The sequence below is a fragment of the Tamandua tetradactyla genome, chromosome 7 (genome assembly GCF_023851605.1).
Source record: "Tamandua tetradactyla isolate mTamTet1 chromosome 7, mTamTet1.pri, whole genome shotgun sequence".
Lineage (NCBI taxonomy): Eukaryota > Metazoa > Chordata > Mammalia > Pilosa > Myrmecophagidae > Tamandua > Tamandua tetradactyla.
Genome location: NC_135333.1, coordinates 87,170,353 through 87,189,607, shown reverse-complemented (window position 1 = coordinate 87,189,607; position 19,255 = coordinate 87,170,353). Strand labels below are relative to the sequence as shown.

At 36.1% G+C, this 19,255-nt stretch overlaps 1 protein-coding gene across 19 annotated transcripts in view; it reads left to right on the top strand.

The window, feature by feature from the left end:
* SOX5 (SRY-box transcription factor 5) overlaps window positions 1–19,255 on the top strand; it is a 1,211,684-nt gene that overhangs the window by 374,537 nt on the left and 817,892 nt on the right. The window contains exon 1 of one of the 19 annotated variants that reach the window (XM_077170311.1): window positions 17,033–17,248. The exons of the other annotated variants lie outside the window; for them this stretch is intronic. The gene's annotated coding sequence lies outside the window, so the exon portion shown is untranslated. Of the gene's footprint in view, window positions 1–17,032; window positions 17,249–19,255 lie in introns of those variants that run through there. 19 annotated transcript variants of the gene reach the window in all.

Sequence of the window (19,255 nt, the reverse complement as noted above, 5' to 3'; positions counted from 1 at the left end):
TTTATTTTTTGTCCACTGAAGTTGAGAGCCAAGTGAGAGAGAAAGGAGTAAAAGCAAACAGAGGAAAAGCAATAAAATCAATTGAGCAAAATTTAGTTTAATACCATTTCAAAGGTAAATTTTCATTATTTAAATGAGGATACAGCTTAAAGGTAAGAATAACAGTTCTGTAATTATCATGTATCTGATTATGATTAAATATATGATATTTTGTTGTGTGTATCATAGAAATAATAACATGACTACTTTCACTTGATTCTACTGGTTGGTTGGATCATTTTATTATATGTATAATGATGTTAAATTAATCACCCTCATTTTATCTTTGCTCTGAATAATTGGTAATTTTAGATTCAGTTAATTGTTAAATACCAAACTCTCCTGAAACGTTGTTTTTCTAGGGGCAGCACTTGCACCCACGTATATTACCAGCTGGGTTAATGACAGTGCTTTGATACTGTGTTAAGTCCATACCTGATCATACTCCTAGCATCAAGGCTGATTGAACTGTGCTGTGTCCTAATTTGTGTAAAAATGAACTGGACTATGAAGAATTCTATTATGTTTGTAGTGCCTTTTGTGATAGTGATTTCATAGTCCATTTTATAGGCTGTCGCAATTGATTCCCTTCCCCCATGCCCTCTTAAGTATTGATGTCTACGCAATTGATCTGGTTACCCAAGAAGCCAGTCCAAATCAGTTGTTATGGTAGCTGAAAATACAAGATTAGTAATTTTTAAACCTAGATGGTCCTTTCCTGCACAAAGGGATAACATTTCAATAGGCAATCTCCAAGTGAAAAATTATGGGACTGAAACCACTGTGTGTGTGTAGAGAGAGAGAACATACACCTACGCCCGAGGGTTCTAATATGCATTTTAATTTATTCATCTGTTGCATCAAAGAAGTCATCTCTGAGTTCCTAATATGCTCTCTGATAACTTCTGTAATATACTTTTAATTTTATTCATACTTTCCTGGCCTGTGCATGGGAAAGAATGCATATATGTACACAAGCAGATTTCTATTTTGTAGGCACTATGGTAAAAAAAAAAAACAACTATTCTGCTTAGCTGGATTAGCCCCATAGCTTAATTACTCAGCCAATATCAAACTCCCTAGAGGAAATTGGTCAAAAAATGGTAAATAGAAGCAATAAAGCCAGTGATCTTTTATTTTTAAAAAGGTATTTTTGAAGTTTTCAGTGACGCTATTCTTCTTCTGGAAGAGAGATCACTCCATTCCTTGTCCATCCATGATGTCATAAGTATTAACTTTGGTCTCATGGAGCAAAACAAACTCCATTTCTCCATTGCAGCTGTACTGAAATTTCAGGTAGCTGCATTGAAATTTCAGAAAGACTATAGTGGCAGACCAGACTATGAGAAGATTCCCCATAGTACTGATGGAGGGTTTGATAAACCTCAGCTCTCTTATTCTATAGAATTTTAACCACAATTTAAAATCCTGATTTTTCTTATAGGAGGTTAAATTTAAATGCAAGACCTCCCTATTAAAAGGGCCTCCATCGCTTGTTGTTCCCTGCAAAGTAAGTGTACTAGCTATCATTGACTAAGAATTTCTTTGTGCTGAGTACTATTCTTGGGCTTTGCATGTAGTATCTAATTTAAGCCTAAGTGCCCCTCAAAGCAGGGACTGTTACAATCCATATTTTTTGGCTGAAGGAACTGAGGCAGAGAAAAATTGAGTAACTTGCCATGAATCAGCAGCTCATAAGTGGCAGAGCCAGAAATCCAACTCAAGTAGAGTGGTCCCAGGTCTGAAGCATACGTTCTACTAGGTTGATTTATACGTAATATGCAGTGCTTCCTGTATGAAAAGAATACGATGGGGCCATTGTTTAGCAGGAAATGGAATTTGAGTTCTTTTCCTGATAGGGATGGTGAATGCATCTCTCTTTAGGCCCTGTTGTGACCAATGACAAGCTTTTTTGAGATAGCCGGCCAAAGCTGAGTAGAATAGTCTGTCATCATATAAGAGAATGAGAATTAGTCAGTATGAGTTCTGACCTAAGACCTGACTTTCAGGCTATCATTGCAAACCAGTGAGTAATGAACCATAGATGCTTAGTGTGTCATCAGTGTCTTTCATTTTTGTCATTTTGGGCAGTCATCATCAAGAAGGACAGAGTACCTTCTATGAATATGTATTTAGTATTAAATACAGCAATTTATTCTTCTGAAGAACACTTTATCATTTTGGTTTTGATAAATATACAAACAATAATCAGTTGGTAGGGGTTTCAGTCTAAAATGATTATTAGTGCTTTAATGGCTCTTCTTTTGAATTCCGTGTGTATCACCAAAACTGGATCAGACTATCCTGAGGCACATACATCCGATTTTTAGAACAGCTCATTAAAAAAAAATACACATGGTAGGAACCACTTGGCTTTTAGAACTACATTAATCACACATTTCCAAACTCTGAATATGTAAAATTAAATACTTGCACACAAAAAGTAGGTGGCTGCACAGGTCTGAACATTTGTTTAAACTAATACAGAATTAGCTTTTTTGGTTCCAGCTCCCTTTACATATCTATTTGCCTTACAAATAAGTTATTATTTCTGTTCAGTTACTTACTGCCATGATCCCTCTTCTTTTTTGGACTTTTTATTCTGATTTTAGCACAGCTTTTTCACATAACTCACAGAGGCTGTCCAATAAATAAGGATGGTAACAATAAAGAAATTTAAACAAAACTGGATAAAATAGCATCTCACAAAAGAGAAATCTACAAAATTTTGAAATACAATCTTTACAGATATTTTTCTCTGCCTGAAACATGTGTGTTATTACTATTTATATAAGGGAATAGTGACATCCTGTGTGTAGCTAGACTACTTGCCGCTGCAATTAAGCTATTTGAGGAGGAAGTTACATAGAAATAAAATATCAGTGGGTTCTGAAGGAGGCAATTTTGTCTTAAAGCAAACTTCTAACTTTATCAAAGGGCATGGATAAAATGGAAAATTTTGTCTCCTTCCCTTTTTTTTTTTTCCTTCAGCATCTCCATCCCTCCTACTATTCCTCCTTTATTCCCTCCCTTTCATGTTCCTTTCTTTCCTTCCTTTTCTCGTCTCTACACAATTCCACTGGTCCTTTATATTTTTCTGTCTGCTACTTTCAGTTGCCATGTTTTGAGCTAAACACCTCATGTTATTGTGAGTGAAGATTCCATTTTAAACATAAAATTAGGGAAAGATGCAAGTGTGGTAAAAGAAGACAACATTTTTATTTGAACACACAAAGTATGGAATCCTTTTGGTGTCTGAGAGGCTATGAATGAATATAAACATCTTAGCCTTCTTATCATTTGATAAAATACATAATAGGTAAGTTTAGGCAAAGTGCGGAAGCATCACAAAAGCAGGGTTTCTCTTGACTTTGTAAAACCAGCAGGAAGTATTGGGAGGCAATATATTGCAATAAAAAGAATGCAGCTTTTGGAGTCAGAATTATTCATATCTTACCACAAAAGTATGAAGGGGGAAGGAAAAGAGCAATGTTTTCCTCTGTGCTCATTTTATGAACAGTGTCCCTTTTCAACATTTTTGAAGATAATATGTTGCCAAGACTTGATAAAACAGTGCAAAGGCAAGAGCAAGAGAAATGCAGTAGAAGTTAATTGAAAGTATCCTCTTCTTGTGGGAGACCTGGGTTCGATTCCTGGACCGTGCACCTAAAAAAAAAAAGTATCCTGTTCTTTTTGTCCTAATTTGCTCACCAAACCACAGCAATGCCCGCCTCTTATGGCCTTGTCTACTTCTAGCCTTACAAATAGTTCAACTCCATAACCAGACAGTATTTTGAACCAGATAGCTTAAGACATGTTTCGTGAGGTAACAACTGTTCTTATATTTGATATATTTTTCACTTCAGGTAACTTTATATTTCATATATTATGCTAATTTGAAAGAGCTCAATTTAAAGCTGTGATTATGGTAAATTTTTACCTTCTTTTTAACCACTTCTAAGAAGAATTTCCTTATGAAATACTTGAGACTATTAAGTTAAAGTAAACTTTATGTAATGATTGTGAAGCAGGTAGTATTTGGGATGGAGATGGTTTGGTGAACTTGGATTCTGCAACTTCCAGGATGAACTTTCAGAGCCTGTTTCTTTATCTGTAAAGTGGGGATAATATTCCTACTTCATAAGGTAATTGTGAAACTTTAGTGAAGTATCATTTGTGTAATAGCACAAGTGTTGCTGGCAAATAAATGCTTAATAAATAGTAACTAATGTTATTTCAGAAATATTTGATAAGTCAAAGATAATTTAGACATTTAATAGTTTATTGTAAAAGAATTTAATCTTACTGGTTGACCCTTTCTTCAAACAGGTTTTCTTAACGACATGTCCTTGCATTTACAGTTGTGTAACCTTTCTGTAGTTATACTTTCACTGATGACTTATCTTAGCAATAACTAGATTTCCTTTCTGGAAGACAGTGAAAGAAAACATTTTTGACAGCTAAGAGAATATTATTCCTTGGAATACATAGGAAGCAGAAGAGGAGAAAGAAAAACTGCAGAGAGCTTTTCTGTGTGACACATTTATGATTAATCCTATAATCATTAATGATTATCAGATTGCAGCAGAGGCTTCTCATGAGTAAAAGGAAACAGTTAATTCTATAAAAATAGTCATTTTAGCATGGCTATATTTTGGCAATTGTGTTAATTAAATATAGTATCTATAATCATTGGAGTGTCCCTCATTTTTACACAGGTTTCCCATCTGTCTTATTGGTGATCTACAGTAAGATAATTACATGATCAAGAAACCCAGAAAACCATCCTCTGGAGGTGCAAATTCCGTCACTGCTTTTTATCACAGAATAATTCACTCATTCATTCAACCAAGATTTGCTGAGTACATATCATATGTCATCCTCTGTGACTAATGAACAAAGTAGACCAGGCCTTGGGTCTCACACATTTTATAGTCTGACAGAAAAAGTAGATTACATAATAATTATGATGAAGTGTGAAAGTCTTACAGTAGAGGAAATTCTTTGGTATTTTAGCCGAACTGAATTGTACATTCCATATTTTTGGTTGGGGATGTTGGGAAGATTCTTTCCTTCTTTAATTTTCCACAGCATTTTATCTGTGCCTCCTTTTACAGTGGAATACCTTTCACTTTGCATGCTAGTTTCTTATGAATATATCCTCTCTTCTCGACTCCCAGTCTCTCAGGAGACAGGCAGGACACACATGGGATTCTCCTTAGCATCTTTTATAGAGCATGTACTTGTTCTCTGCATACACTAGGTACTCGATAAAATGAAGTAAGTAAAATGTCCTAGCTGCTCTCTTCTATCTTTTTTTGTTTGTTTGTTTTAAATCCTTAAATGTTTCATTTTGAAATTTCACTTTCTTCCTGTTAATGGTGGTAGAAGGTAAGTAACCAATTGACAAATTGTATTACCTCACTTTTTAATTCTCACTAAATTTAACCCAAAGCAATATCTTTGGAAGAAGTTAAGTATCATTTGTAAGATTTTAAAATTTTGCTGAACAGAAGTTGGACTTTGGTTGCCACATGGAAATAATAATGGAAGAAGTATCTATCATTTGTGGTCTGGCACATTTCGGGATGTCATTAGCAATCTTTTTTCTCTCCATCCCTGGAGCTATAAAAGAGTTAAAGTTTAGGCTATTTAGTATCTAGTTTTGAAAGCACAAAGCTACTTGTTGCTTATGAGAAAGATGCAACATTTAACCAGTGGTTTAGTATTCATTTATTATTCTCTGTGTCAAAGCATTCAAAAACTCTAAAGAATAAAATTGGATTCTGACAGTTAAAAAGGGGGGAAATAATCAACCTTTACACAGAAATCAAATTCATAGCTTAAGAAAATTCGGTATTAAAAATAACGCAGGAAGGATTTTGGCAAAAAGAATGAAGACCTTGCCTATGCTTCTAGTAGGAGCTGAGACACACTGAGTCTGGGGGACGTGACTGCCGTGTTGCTGTGCGAGCCGGGGTGTAATTTAGTGAGTTGACAGGAGGAGTGAAGTATCTCCTCAATATCTATGTTTGGCAGAAGAGATGAATGCATACATCAGGAAACAATGTTTAAGTGGTTTATTTCCTTATTTCAGCCTGTCAAACTGTCAGAGTAGTTAATGGCCACCGAGAGAGAGAGAAGGAGGAGGAGGAACTGAGGGAAACAAAGGTGCTATGGAATCTGAAAAGAAAGAAACCAGGAAAGCATTTGCATGTTTCTGTGGCATAATGGTCAGTCAGAGAAAAATAACTCACTATATTCATCTCTCTACTACAGCCAGATGTGCTAGTTCTCTACCTACAATCCCTGTGCCCCTTTCTTTCCATCATTTATGTCCTTGATAATTGTGTGGCTTAACTTTGATCTCAGTGATTGCTTTCACTGCAATGTGAATTGATTATTAATACTTAAGGGTCTATTTTATGTTATATAGCTAGTAACTGATTTTGATTAGTCTTCATAGTATTGTCTCATTTGTATAGTGTAGAAAATCTGGTATGAATTCTGTTTATTTAAAAATGCTTGTTCACTCTTATGTATATTCCTTTTTTCTCCTTTTCAGTGTTTTAAAAAATCAGCAAAGGACAAATTGGACCTGGTTTTGAGCTATTACAAATTTCTTTTGAAAAAATAATGTAAAGTGAAACACTTAACTACATGTACAAATACCTTACTACATGTACAAAATGTTTTAATTTTCTAGAATAATCTTAACACAGCCAAGGGATTTCCATCTTGTAAAAAGGAAGTATGTATATTGGATTTTTTTTATACTGGAAATGAGTTATTTTTCCACAGAAAAGGAAAGGCCTCTTATCATTTTCATCTATGCCAAACTCTGAATTTTAAATCTTTGAATTCACACCAATGAGAAATGTTTTTGATAATGAACTCTTTTGGGTTCTTTGTAAACTGAAAGCCTGCAATTAAAAACTGTTTTTTAAAATATCTGTTTAAAAATCCTAAAGAATATGCTAAGGTGAAGTAAATCACCCACAGCCATCTAAAAATACAGACCCCCAGGCCCAACTCCAGGAATGGGGTCCCAGAAAGTATAAGATCCAGCTCCAACCCCAATTCCCCTATCCCCAGGGGATGTGGGCCAGCAACCAGACTGGGAATCAGGCTGTCATGGAAAAAAGCACAGCTCCAGGAATCTGTAGAATTCTGGTGGATTTCTAACATTATCACTCATTCACCAAAGTAACCTTAGAGCAAATCACAAGCTGTTTTGACCTTGTTTTTCAATGCTATACAATTTATGTGAGCTTTCATACCTCTAAAATCCTTTGATTTCATTATATTAATGGCATTTTAAAAGTCTTAAATTTAAAACTGAGACTGATTAAAACACACACATGGCATACATGTACACACACATTCAAACCCACTGTTACTTAATAGCTTTTAATCCCAGTTTGAGTTAATAGAAATCGGTAAGCAAACAACAAAAATTAAAAGAATCTTCTCTTATCTGTAGTTTGATTTACAAGTTTCTCAACTGGATTTCTCTTTTCTTGATACTAATAACGAAAATTTACCAGTCTGTCCTTTAAACCTTTGGCTGCAAGACTGAACTTTCCTCTACCCACCCAAACTTGATTCTTCCCTCAGTCCTCATATTTTGGCAAATGACAGCACCATTTATCCTGTGGTGTTAGCCAGAAACCAACAGTTATCTTCCCTTTCCTTTATCTTTACTGTTTTTGGTTGGTTTTACTTCCTAAAACGTTGTTCATCTGTCTTCTGCTTTCTATGTCTGCCACCATCCACTGTGAGTCAAGGTAGTGTCTTTCTTGGATGCTTCAAGAATCTTCCAGTGCGAGTCTTTGCAGATTCCTTCCCATCATCCTCTGCTTTACTAGATGCTCAGTACACCCCAGAGACTTAGAAATTAGTATCTGATCAGAAACCTTCCCTAACGCAAACCAATCAATGGCTTTTCATTATGGTTAGAATAAGGACCTAAATCTGTACCCTTGCCTATAATGTCCCACATGATCTATCCTATACATCTCTCCCTTAATTTTGGTACCCTTGGCACTTTGGCCATCTTACTCACACATAATACCCTCCTTTCTCCCTTTTCCCATTTTAAGACCATTGAGTTTTCTGTTCCTTCCAACTAGAATGCTTGTCATTGTCTACTTATCCTTTAGAGATCAACTGAAATGATGTTCCTTGGGAGAGCCTTTTCTAATGTCCAGATATGAATAGGCCTACCTGATATATGCTTTTATAGAACACCTTGCATTTTCCTTCAGGACACTTTTCACGGTTTATAATTTGTAGTAGTCTAATTGTTTGGTTAATTTTAATCTAAACTATAAGATATAGCTTTGTTCACCATGGATTCCATAATTTCTTAACAGTGTGTGATATATAGTATGTCTTTAAGTAATATTTGTTGAGTCATAGATGAATCAGTGGAAGGAAAATGCTCCATGTATGCAGGAAAATTCCCTTTTCTCACAGACAAGCACACACACACACACATACATACACACACACACACTCGTTCCAGACATGTTTAGTGTTTGTAAACATTCTAATTTTTCTTACAATCCTCTTTTCCACCACAAGGAATGATAATCTCTCCCACACCCCCATTTCACATTTTTGTTTGTTTGTTTTAGCAGTATCTGAGCTCCTATTGTCAACTCTTTTCTGTGCTAATCTTAGGTACAAGTGAAGCGGAGTATAAAATCAGTTGCTCTAAGCTTATTGTGATACTCTAGAGATAAGGTGTAAAACTGTGCATGTCACTGCAAGAAATAGATGTAAAGACCCCTTTAAGCTTTCATTACTGCAAAGAAGGCTCCATTTTCTGGACTCCCCCATTTGTTCAAGTAAAGGGATTGCTCCTTAGGGGGCATACAAATCTTAGATCTGACATGGTGAATCAGAGTGTCCTGACACAACACACTGACATAGCTTCCAACAATAAGGACGTCTTGTCCTAGATGAAGAAGATATGAGATATGGAATTTAGTTAAGGCAGAGTATTGTTTGCTTTTCCAGGCAGTCATATGCTCTGTAAAAAATTATTGCTTACTAGGAAACTGAAGCCCATGCCTTGGGCTTTCTGTTTTAAAGGCTTGCCCAGAGCTTGATATTACTCTCCTAGATCCTCCTTGAATGGGTGAGAAGTCCACAAGACCTTATGCTAAACATGGTTCATTTATCTTACATCTTGTAATTCTTGCCCAGTTGCCTCAACTCTGCCAAAGAAACCTGGATAGACCTCTTCCATGGTCAAACTTTCAGAGGCCATATTGTGCCACTGGAGTGTACAATCCTTGGCCCCAGGTTGACCAAGGGGCAGCTGTTTGAGAAGGGGCAGCCACAGAGGTGGCCCCTCCATTTGTTCTATTGCCCTGCATCTGCACATGTTAGAGAGAGTCCTGAGAGTAGATGGAAGCTTTGGGGAGAAGGTATATAATAATAAGAGTAAACAGCAGGTGATTAGTCCCCAAGGATTATGATATCAATGTCTGGTCAAGTCAGTACTTGATAGATGGATAAATAAACCAGAGTGTCTGAGTAAAATGAGTTTTGAAAGAAGTAACTAGGAAAATTAGAATTAAGCAAATAGAATCTTAGTTTTTATAGCCTGGCTCTCCATCATCAGCCACAAATATTGGGACATTTTTTCTATGGAGAAAATTCATGTCAGTAATCCATGTTATGGACCTGGTGGAACCCGATCGTCACAGCCTTCTGGAGCTTAATGTGTTCTTCCATTTCTTTTTGAGAGACTTGAGTTTTTTATATTTGCCTCCATATTTTTTTTTCTCATCATATGTTCAGTATGTATTCTTTTCCTAGAATTTTGAATAGTTAAGTAGAGAGAACTTGTTATTCTCCTTTTTGAAAGGAATAAATAACAGCATAAGTCACAAGTTAGTAGCATAGTTGGAATTTACTGTTACGAAAGACCTGTTATGCATAGGTATTCTAAGCTAACAAAACCTCCCCAGTATTACTGGAGGATATCAGGAAGGATCAAAGTGTGGGACTTCTTTGCTTAACGATGATTAAACAATTTCATTTAACAGGCAGCGCTCTTCCCTCAAGCCAACACCTTCCTCTTTCACATTGCCTTCCAAATCTTTTGCAAAGGAGAAAGAGCTGTAATTTTAATATGACTATTATATTCAAGACAGTAATGACCTGGATCACCAAAAATAACCATGGTAACAGGTGAGAAATCAAAGATAGTTCATTTAATTGCCACAGAAAGAACATAAGTGCAAATAATCGATAATTCTTCATTTCCAATATGTACATATTATTTTCTCACAGCATTAATTACCCAGTAGTTAGACAGAAATTATCTAGTTGTTGCTCTGTGACTTTCTGCTGCTTTCATGTAATGGTTTTTCTCTCTGATAACTAATCATTATTATTTTTAACTCAGTACTTTAGGGTGCTGCAAACTTGGTAATAATGCTCATTCAGTTGACATTAGCAATTTTTAATAACAAAAAATTATGCTTTAAGTTTGGTGGAGAGGAATTAAGCCATTCTTTCGACCTAGTTACCTAAAGACCACTCTAGTTCAGTGCTTCTCGACTAATGGATAATGATCTGGTACTGCTTCTTAGAAAGATTTCAGCATTCCTCCCAATTTCTTAACTGTTTTCTAGTAGCAGCTGGAATATTCCCAAGGAACCTTGGCCAGAAATGAGGTGCAGTTTGTAGAATCCTACCCAGGGATATGTTTAGAATCACTGCTAGGGGTATTAAATATTTTGTTGTGTGTCTATTATTTGCCAAGTCTTTTGCCAGGTCTGGGGATGCAATAGCAAATAAGACAGGGATATAGTTCAGATGATACATTGGAAAATTATGACTAATGGGCAGGTTTATGTTGGCTTTGATTTTCATTTAGTCCAGATGCTATAGAAGACAGTCAATAGATGGAATATGTTTCATAACTGCATGCAAGAATCTTGTAGTACAAGAAGTTGTATAATTTAAAATAATATCTGGCATTTACTGAGCACTTTCTACATGCAAGATATATTTGTTTGATGATCACACACTCTCTCTCCCAGAAACACACACACACCTACATACACACAGAACTATGACACTACTTTTATTCTCATTTTTCATGTGAGGAAACTAAGTTTAAATAGTTGACCAAAGGTCACTGAGCAAATAAGTGAGAGTGACCAGATTCCATTTCAGGCTAGGCTCTACAAAGTTCTGAAGTTTCTACAGAAGGAGTAAGCAAGGACCTTTTCTACTCTGGTGCTCATAGTGCCCCATGAATAGAACCTTTAATCTTAATTTATTCTGTTTCCTTATTTTAATTTCACACCACACCAAAACCATTTCAGAAAGAACCTATCACGTATTTTAGATGAATTTTCAATCTCCTTTGGCGGTTTTGTCTGGAAATCTCTCATTTATAAATAAGAAAATGAATAAATGAGAAAACATAAATATGAGCATAAAAGGAAACATACTGACAGAGAGGAACTGGGGAGGGGAGAGAACCTCTATAAAAAATTGTTCAGTAAAGAAGTCTCTGAGACATGAATGATTCCATGGAGCTAGCTCTGCCAAATGTCAAAGAAAGAACTCTTCAGGCAGAGCGATCCACAAAAACAAATCTCAGGGTTGGATAACAGCTGGGTATGTTGGGATTAAAGGAAGTCATTTTAACAGAAACATAGTGGCAGATGACAAGCTTGGAAAGGTGGAAGGGACTGATCACAGAATGACAGGTAGAATGGAAGGGCTTGGAGTGCCTTATCAACAATGCATTTTGACTTTATTTCCAAAAAGTTCATTGTACTTTAAAGAAATCACTTTAGAATATCATTTTGTTTCAAAAATAATAATAGGCACATATTAAGGTCATGATTCAAACATCTCTTACTGCTCTAAAACTCATTTAAAAAGGTATATTCAGAAGTGTCATGTTAACTTGGTGAGTTTTCATTTCTATATATGTATTAACTCTACCATCTCTGAAGAGACTACCTCCTGCAGGAATTTTCCTTCGTATCTCTCTGCCTTGGTAAAATAGCAGTGAACCACTATTTAAAACATGCATTCATTTTTATATTTGAAAGTTCTTCAAAATGTCTCTGTAAATTTTCTGGGGCCAGGTCAGGTCATCAGTCATCACTACAGTGATTTCAGAGACTCTTGAGGCCCTAGTTTAAGCAATTAGTATTGCTAATTTTATTGAAAAGTGCCGGGCATTGCACTTAGCTATATCGATTCAAGACAAATAGTTTAATACTGTAGTCATATCCTAGAATTGTTAACTTGCAGAATTTAAAAGTTTATCAAAGTGGCAGTTGTCATCATTTAAATATATCCTCTTAAGTATTTTCTAAAAGCAAAAGTTTATAAAATTCAAATGTGTTTTTATTGTTAAATATTCCTTATATATTGATTTTATTTGCTGGAAAAGCCATTAATCATTAAAGTATTAATAGCCCTGAAAAATATTTAATGTTTAATATTTTAAAAGATGTGCTACACGTACCATATTCTGTTTTGTGTATTATTTTCTGTATCAAGTATATCTAGAAATTTTATCCTGCATAGTGTATTGCTCTCTATTACTCAAAGTTCTAGATGGCACAGCATTTCTGAAAGGCTTCTGCTCCTGACATTTGTGTCCAATTATCAGAAGTGTGGACAGATCTGGGAAAATTTTCCCTAAATGCATTGATGATCTTCATTCCCCTACATTTCAATAGGGGGACCTAAATTAGGGAGATTGGAAGCTTGACTTTGAAGAAAAGCAGAAATATATTCATGATGTGATGGCATGTCAGTTAAAACTTAAAGCTGATGAAGCATAAGTATGTTTGGACCAGGCAATCAAACATTGAGACAGGGCAGTGTGAGTGATTTATGGCTCTAAATGGAAATGACACCTTCCTGGGCCCCCTTGTTAACACTAAATGTGGAGTAGAAGAGCAGAAAGAATAAATATGCTTAGAGAGCAGCAAAACATGTGTGCAGTTATTGTGAACAAGCCACAAATTAAGCCAGTGGTATCTGAGTGTTGTAAGTTCCTGTTCATGATGATTCAATTGATTCCTTCGATGAATTAAGGATAAACTTCATTATTTGTCCATGTATAAAATTAATAATTTTAATTATTTTACCAGAATTAACAGAAAAAAACGTATTTGATATTTTAAAGTATTCTTAGATCCTAAGGTGGTTAAGTACAATAATCATATCATGATTCTTTCAGAATTATTAATACCGATTTTTTACTTTTTCACCGAGTATCAATATTCATAGCCTTATTATTAAAACTACTTCTAATAATAAATAATATAACCAATAAACAGTTCTTAAGACAATTTAAAAACCATGACCCTATTCTCAAAGAGATTTTAAATAGCTTTGGAAATGCAACTGAAATATGAAACAATAGAGCAAGAAAGTATGTTTCTGGTTGCTCTGCAGTAAAGAATTGTTCAAGGCAAAGGACAGGGTGGTCTGGAATCACAGAAAGGTTCATGTAATTAGAATGTGAATGGCAGCCTGAAGTTTATGTAAACAAAGGTAGGTTCTTTTTAATTTTTTATTGTTTTAACATGAAGTATATCTGTATAAAAGCAATAAATTTCCATGTGTATTTTAACAAGTAGTTATAGAACAGATTTTAAAGTTTAGTATGGGTTACAGTTCCATGATTTTTCATTGTTTCTCTTAGCTGCTCCAAGACACTGGAGACCAACAGAAATATTAATATAATGATTCAGCAGTGAAATGCATTTGTTAAATCCTATCTTCTCTGTTATACTCCTCCTCCTCTTTAAATAACACACACATATATATATATAGAAAAGTAATAAATTTCAAAATACATTGCAGCATTTAGTTGTTGAACAAATTTCAGAGTTTGATATGGGTTACAATTCCACAATTTTAGGTTTTTATTTCTGGCTGCTCAAAGATACTGGACACTAAAATAAATATCAGTAAAATAATTCAACACTCATATTCATTTGTTAAACCTAACCTTCTCTGTACAACTCCACCATCACCTTTGATCTTTCTCCCACTCTTTAGGGGTATTTGGGCTGTTCCCATTCTAACTTTTTCATGTTGGAAAGGGTTGTCAATAATATGAGAAAGGGGGATGGAACTAGTTGATGTTCTAGAAGGGCTGGCCCCTCTGCATTTCAGGACTTACCTAGTCCAGGGACCCATCTGGAGATTGTAGGTTTTGGAGAGTTACCCTAGTAATGGAACCTTTGTAGAATCTTATGTAATGCCCTAGAGGTTCTTTAGGATTGGCTGGAATGGGTTTGGTTGGGGTGGGGCAAGTTATGATAGGTAGCAATGTCTAACTGAAGCATCTGCAAGAGTGACCTCCAGTGTTGCCTCTTGACTCTATTTGAAATCTCTCAGCTGCTGATACCTTACTTGTTATACTTCTTTTCCCCCTTTTAGTCAGGATGGCATTGTTGATCCCATGGTGCAGGGCCAGGCTCATTCCTGGATGTCGTGTCCCATGTAGTAAGGAGGACAATGGTTACACTTGCAGAGTTGGGCTTAGAGAGAGAAAGCCCACATCTGAGCAACAAAAGAGGTCCTCTGGAGGTGACTCTTAGGCATACCTTTAGGTAGGCTAAGCTTCTCTGCTACATACATAAGTTTCATAAGAGCAAGCGTCAAGATCAAGGGCTTGGCCTTTTGACTTGGGTGTCTCTAATGTTTGGCACAGTACCCAGGGTTTCCCTGGTGGTAAAGTTTAGTAGGTCCATAACTTTTCTCACGTCCCTCAAGGGACTTTGCCAATACTTTTTGATTATCTGCTTAATATACTTTGGGATGTATCCAGGCATTACATTAAGCTATAGGATTAAAGGCTCTCATTCTTATTCTGGGCTCTCTGTGTTTGGATTGGTGAAATCATCTATCCAGACAAGTTTAGATTATATACTACAGAAAGCCTAGGTTCTGGGCATAAACTTTCTTCCTTTGGTCTCAAAGAGTATATGAAGTTCTAAAATATAGGCTATGTCTGCCTTACCTCTCTATTCTGAATTAACTTAATCTCAACCCAATCGGCTTCATTCTTACCTTTAAAAACTAGGTTCTACATATGTAAAACAGCACCTCAAAATTCAGAAATAGCAATTACCGCTCTGGGCTAAACGTGCTCACCAAATGTACCATAGGTTCATTCACATCATTGCATGCCTCACAACTTCATTCCTTTTTGTAGCAACACCATGTTCGATCATCAAAAGTAGGCTCTTAATGGTTACCTGAACTTTTGGAAAGTAAAATTTTTGTGACACTTTGGTATTTATGGTAAAATACCTATGAGTTTTGCATTCTGTTCCATGATATAGCTGCATCCATTCTAAAATAAAATAATATCTTTAGATACAGTCTGATTTTTACTTTTTTCCCCAAATCTGGCATAGCGAGAAGTTTTGAGCCATTTCACCTGTGATCTTCTCTGCCTGGTCACACACTCCCACACATCCTCCAGGAGTAGGACTGCTCCAGTTTGAGAAACACAACTGTCCAGAACCACAATGTATTTAAATGGTGAGCCCTTCCTTGGCTATTAACATAATCAAGATGAATAAATAAGAGTTTCTTTAATTGTTAAAGGACTCTCATACCATATGGTATGTGTACACATTCTTTTGTATGAGTTTGATGGGCTTTGTAAGCCACCTTGATTTCTTTTCTCTAACTGGGGCCCAGATGTTCCATTTGCTGATAAGAGCACATTTTCAATAATATGGAGTATGTTTGGGTGCAAAATCAACCTCATCCAAGTTTTGCTTTTTAAAGTGCAAATCTTTGTTTTGCATTTCCGTCTGAAGCCATTTTGACCTTTGACAAAACTATTTTCTTCAGAGCACATTGGTGTACTCTAAAAAAAAGACCACCCAAGCACATCCCTTTCAGTTGGCAAATTCTGCTTAGAATAAGTATAGAAGCCGTATATAACCAATGAGAACTATGGAGTCATTTGAATATCTGTAAAAGGTCAAGACTGTTTTGTCAGCTCACAGAGGCCAGTCTCTATGGCTTTGTGTCGTCATGTTAAATAGCATGACAGTGGCACAACAGTCATCTGACCTCACCTCCAGTTTGCCAGCTTGGACTGGTGCTTTTCAGACAGTGCTTCACTCTTCTGTGGTGCCAGAGCTGCCCCCCAACACTGTCCACATTTGTTTCAAATGCCAAATCACAGGCTCACCAAGTAGCAATGAGAACACACAGTAGAAAGGATAATTAACTTAAAAGGAATATTTTAAAGGCACAATTTGAGTTTTCAGTTATTTCCATTTCTTTGATAAGTATGATAACTTATTCTCAAGTACCTAAATTCTTAAATCATCCAAAATTATATAGTAAGAACTAAAATATTTTCATCAACAGCATCAAGTTAGCAATTTGCAAAAATTACAGTCGGCTTCCTGGACATGAGATTGCGCCTCTCCCCAAATACATCCATTTCTCTGCCTATTTCTGCTTTAGACCCTCCCCTCTGTGTCCCACCCCCTTCCCAGTCAGTCCCTCCAGCTTCTTACCTCTGGCCCACTGGCAGCAGATTTGCTTTTGGTAGAAATGTTCATTCAATAATTCATCTAATAAATATTAAGTGTCTGAATATCTGCTATGTGCCAGTACTATCCTTGAGATAAAGAATATAGCAACCAATAAGAGAAAATCTATCAAATATGAAACAGATTAAAGACATGAGAATGGTAGTTGTGTTACCTGACCTCAGTTCTACCACTTAATACAGGCTGGTAGGACTGTGTCTAGTTGCTTCCTCCATATATGTTCTGCATGGTCTGAAGCTGGGTATTCTTCAGTATATATATATATATATGTATTTTGTATACATGTGTCTATATATATATATGTATACACACATAAACATATTTAATAGATTAATGCCTTAGTTATATTTACCATATCTATCTATATATTCTACATATCTATATTTATCTATGTGTATATATAAAATTTTTTCTTTGTCCTCATTGTATCTTCTCCTAATGAACTATAGTTGGGGCTACAGAGAAGTGGGGAACCAAGCAGCAAGCTGAATTTTCCTTTCATCTCTTCTCTGATGTTATCATGACCTTGATTAATGTTTGTCAAGTGGAAGGGATAAATTGTAAAGAGAATGACTGGTTGAGAAGTGATGCAGACAGACCTATCATATGGACTGGAGGTGAGTAGGGAAACAATCTGGACCTTTATAAACAATCTGGTTATACCAGCCTCTGGCATTTATTTCACCTGCCACATTAGATCCATAATGCTAACCCTTTACCTCTCTGTGTTTTAATTGTGACATGAGAGGAGGTGACTATTAAACTGGCTTTTTAGAATACTTAAGAGTTACTAGTTTTAAAAGGTGGGTGTGGACATTGTAAGTCAAAGGCATGCAAGATGTTAAGTAGCTCCCAGGTGATATATGTGGTGAAATGTGTTTTATAGGGCCAGAGAGATATGTAGCTATAGGGGTGGGATAGGGTGTGAGGCCAGAAAATAAGACAGCAGCCAGATAAGACTCTTCATTTACCATTTGGTAGTTTTTTCTGAATGCTATGGGAATCATTTAAATAAATACAAATCACATGAGCAATATTGTCAGGTTTATAATTTAGACAGATAACTCTGGTTGAATTGTAAAGTTGAATGGAAGGCTGGAAAGGTGAAGGTCAGGGAGAACAGTTAGAAAACTGTTGAATCATCTCAGTCAAGAAATGATGCATTTCTAAATTAAAGCAGTGGCAAGAAGAATGAATTATAGGGATGATATGTAAAATACATTAAGGATCTGTTATAATTTATAACACTTAGTGAATAACTGGATATAAGCAAAGTGGGTAGATTGGAGATTATGCCAAAATTTCTGACTTTGGTAAGTAAGAAGATATTAATAGCAAATAATCAAATAAACAAATGTGTCAGGATGTTATATCCATCTCATTTGGAGAGAGAGTAAATTTGTGTTGCATATAGGACATCCAATTGGAGGTATCTGGTCGGAGATTGGTGAGTGTATAGATTTGATCAGAAACCGGTATTTGATGAGTTTGGGTAAGTTCACTAAGAGTGGTGTGGAAACAGGAGAAAAGCAGAGAATCAAGACTCAAGCCCTGGGAGACATCACAATTCTGGTATGTTGTGGATCAAAGTTTAATCTGAGAACCTAATCATTATATTTATGCTTGTAATTAGAGATTTCATACAAGTTCTGAGCAGGAAGAATGAACCGTAGAACAATATGGGGAAGTAAATTAGGATTTTCTTTTAAAGCAATTTTAGATACTTCCTGTGCCAGTTGGGATCCAGTCAGGAAAACCGAGCCCATGGCTGATAGTTCTATAAGGGGAATTAAGCACAGGCAATTAGTTAAGATGGCGATTCTCAATATCAGGAAGTGATAACTACCCTTGAGCTGCAGGGACTGGGGAGGGGTGGTATTACCAGGACTCAGGAGCCAGTGCTGCCCAGTGGGAACTGGAACCCAAGCAGTGAGGGACTGGCTGTTTCACTAGAGCTGGACCCCAAGGGAATTCAAGCTATTACTGGAGATGCTTCCTGAGCAGAAAGAGAAAGCATCTCTCTTCTTCACTTTATCCTGTCAAATTTCTCTCATTGGAAGAATCTAATTGGAAGTTAGTTGGTTTTAGAGCCTGAGGACATATTATTTGCAAGAGTACATACCTGTGATGCAGAGCAGTACAGGGTATGATAGCATACATAAAATTGACAGGCATATCTCTAAATATATATTTTACCCCCAAAATCATGATTATAAAAATAGAGAATCAATAAGACATAGGATTTAATCATTATTTATTTATTTATTTATTTACATGAGCAGGCACCAGGAATCGAACCTGGGTCCTCTGGCATGGCAGGCAAGCATTCTTGCCTGCTGAGCCACTGTGGCCCGCCCGGGTTTAATCATTTTTAAAATTATTATTAATCAAGTACTTGTGCTCCTACTTACCTTATTGCTTCACAACACATGGATTTTTATGTTGTGGTATTTCAATAAGGTGCTGTGTTATCCTATGCTAGTAGAGGCTAGGAACCAAGAAATGCAAAAACTGATATTTGGTTGTCCAAATGGCTGTTAGACCTAGAACCACTGAGTACACAAACTGTCTCTGTGGGATGTGAACTTAGTGAAAATGAGCTCCTCCCCCCCCCAAAAAAAAAT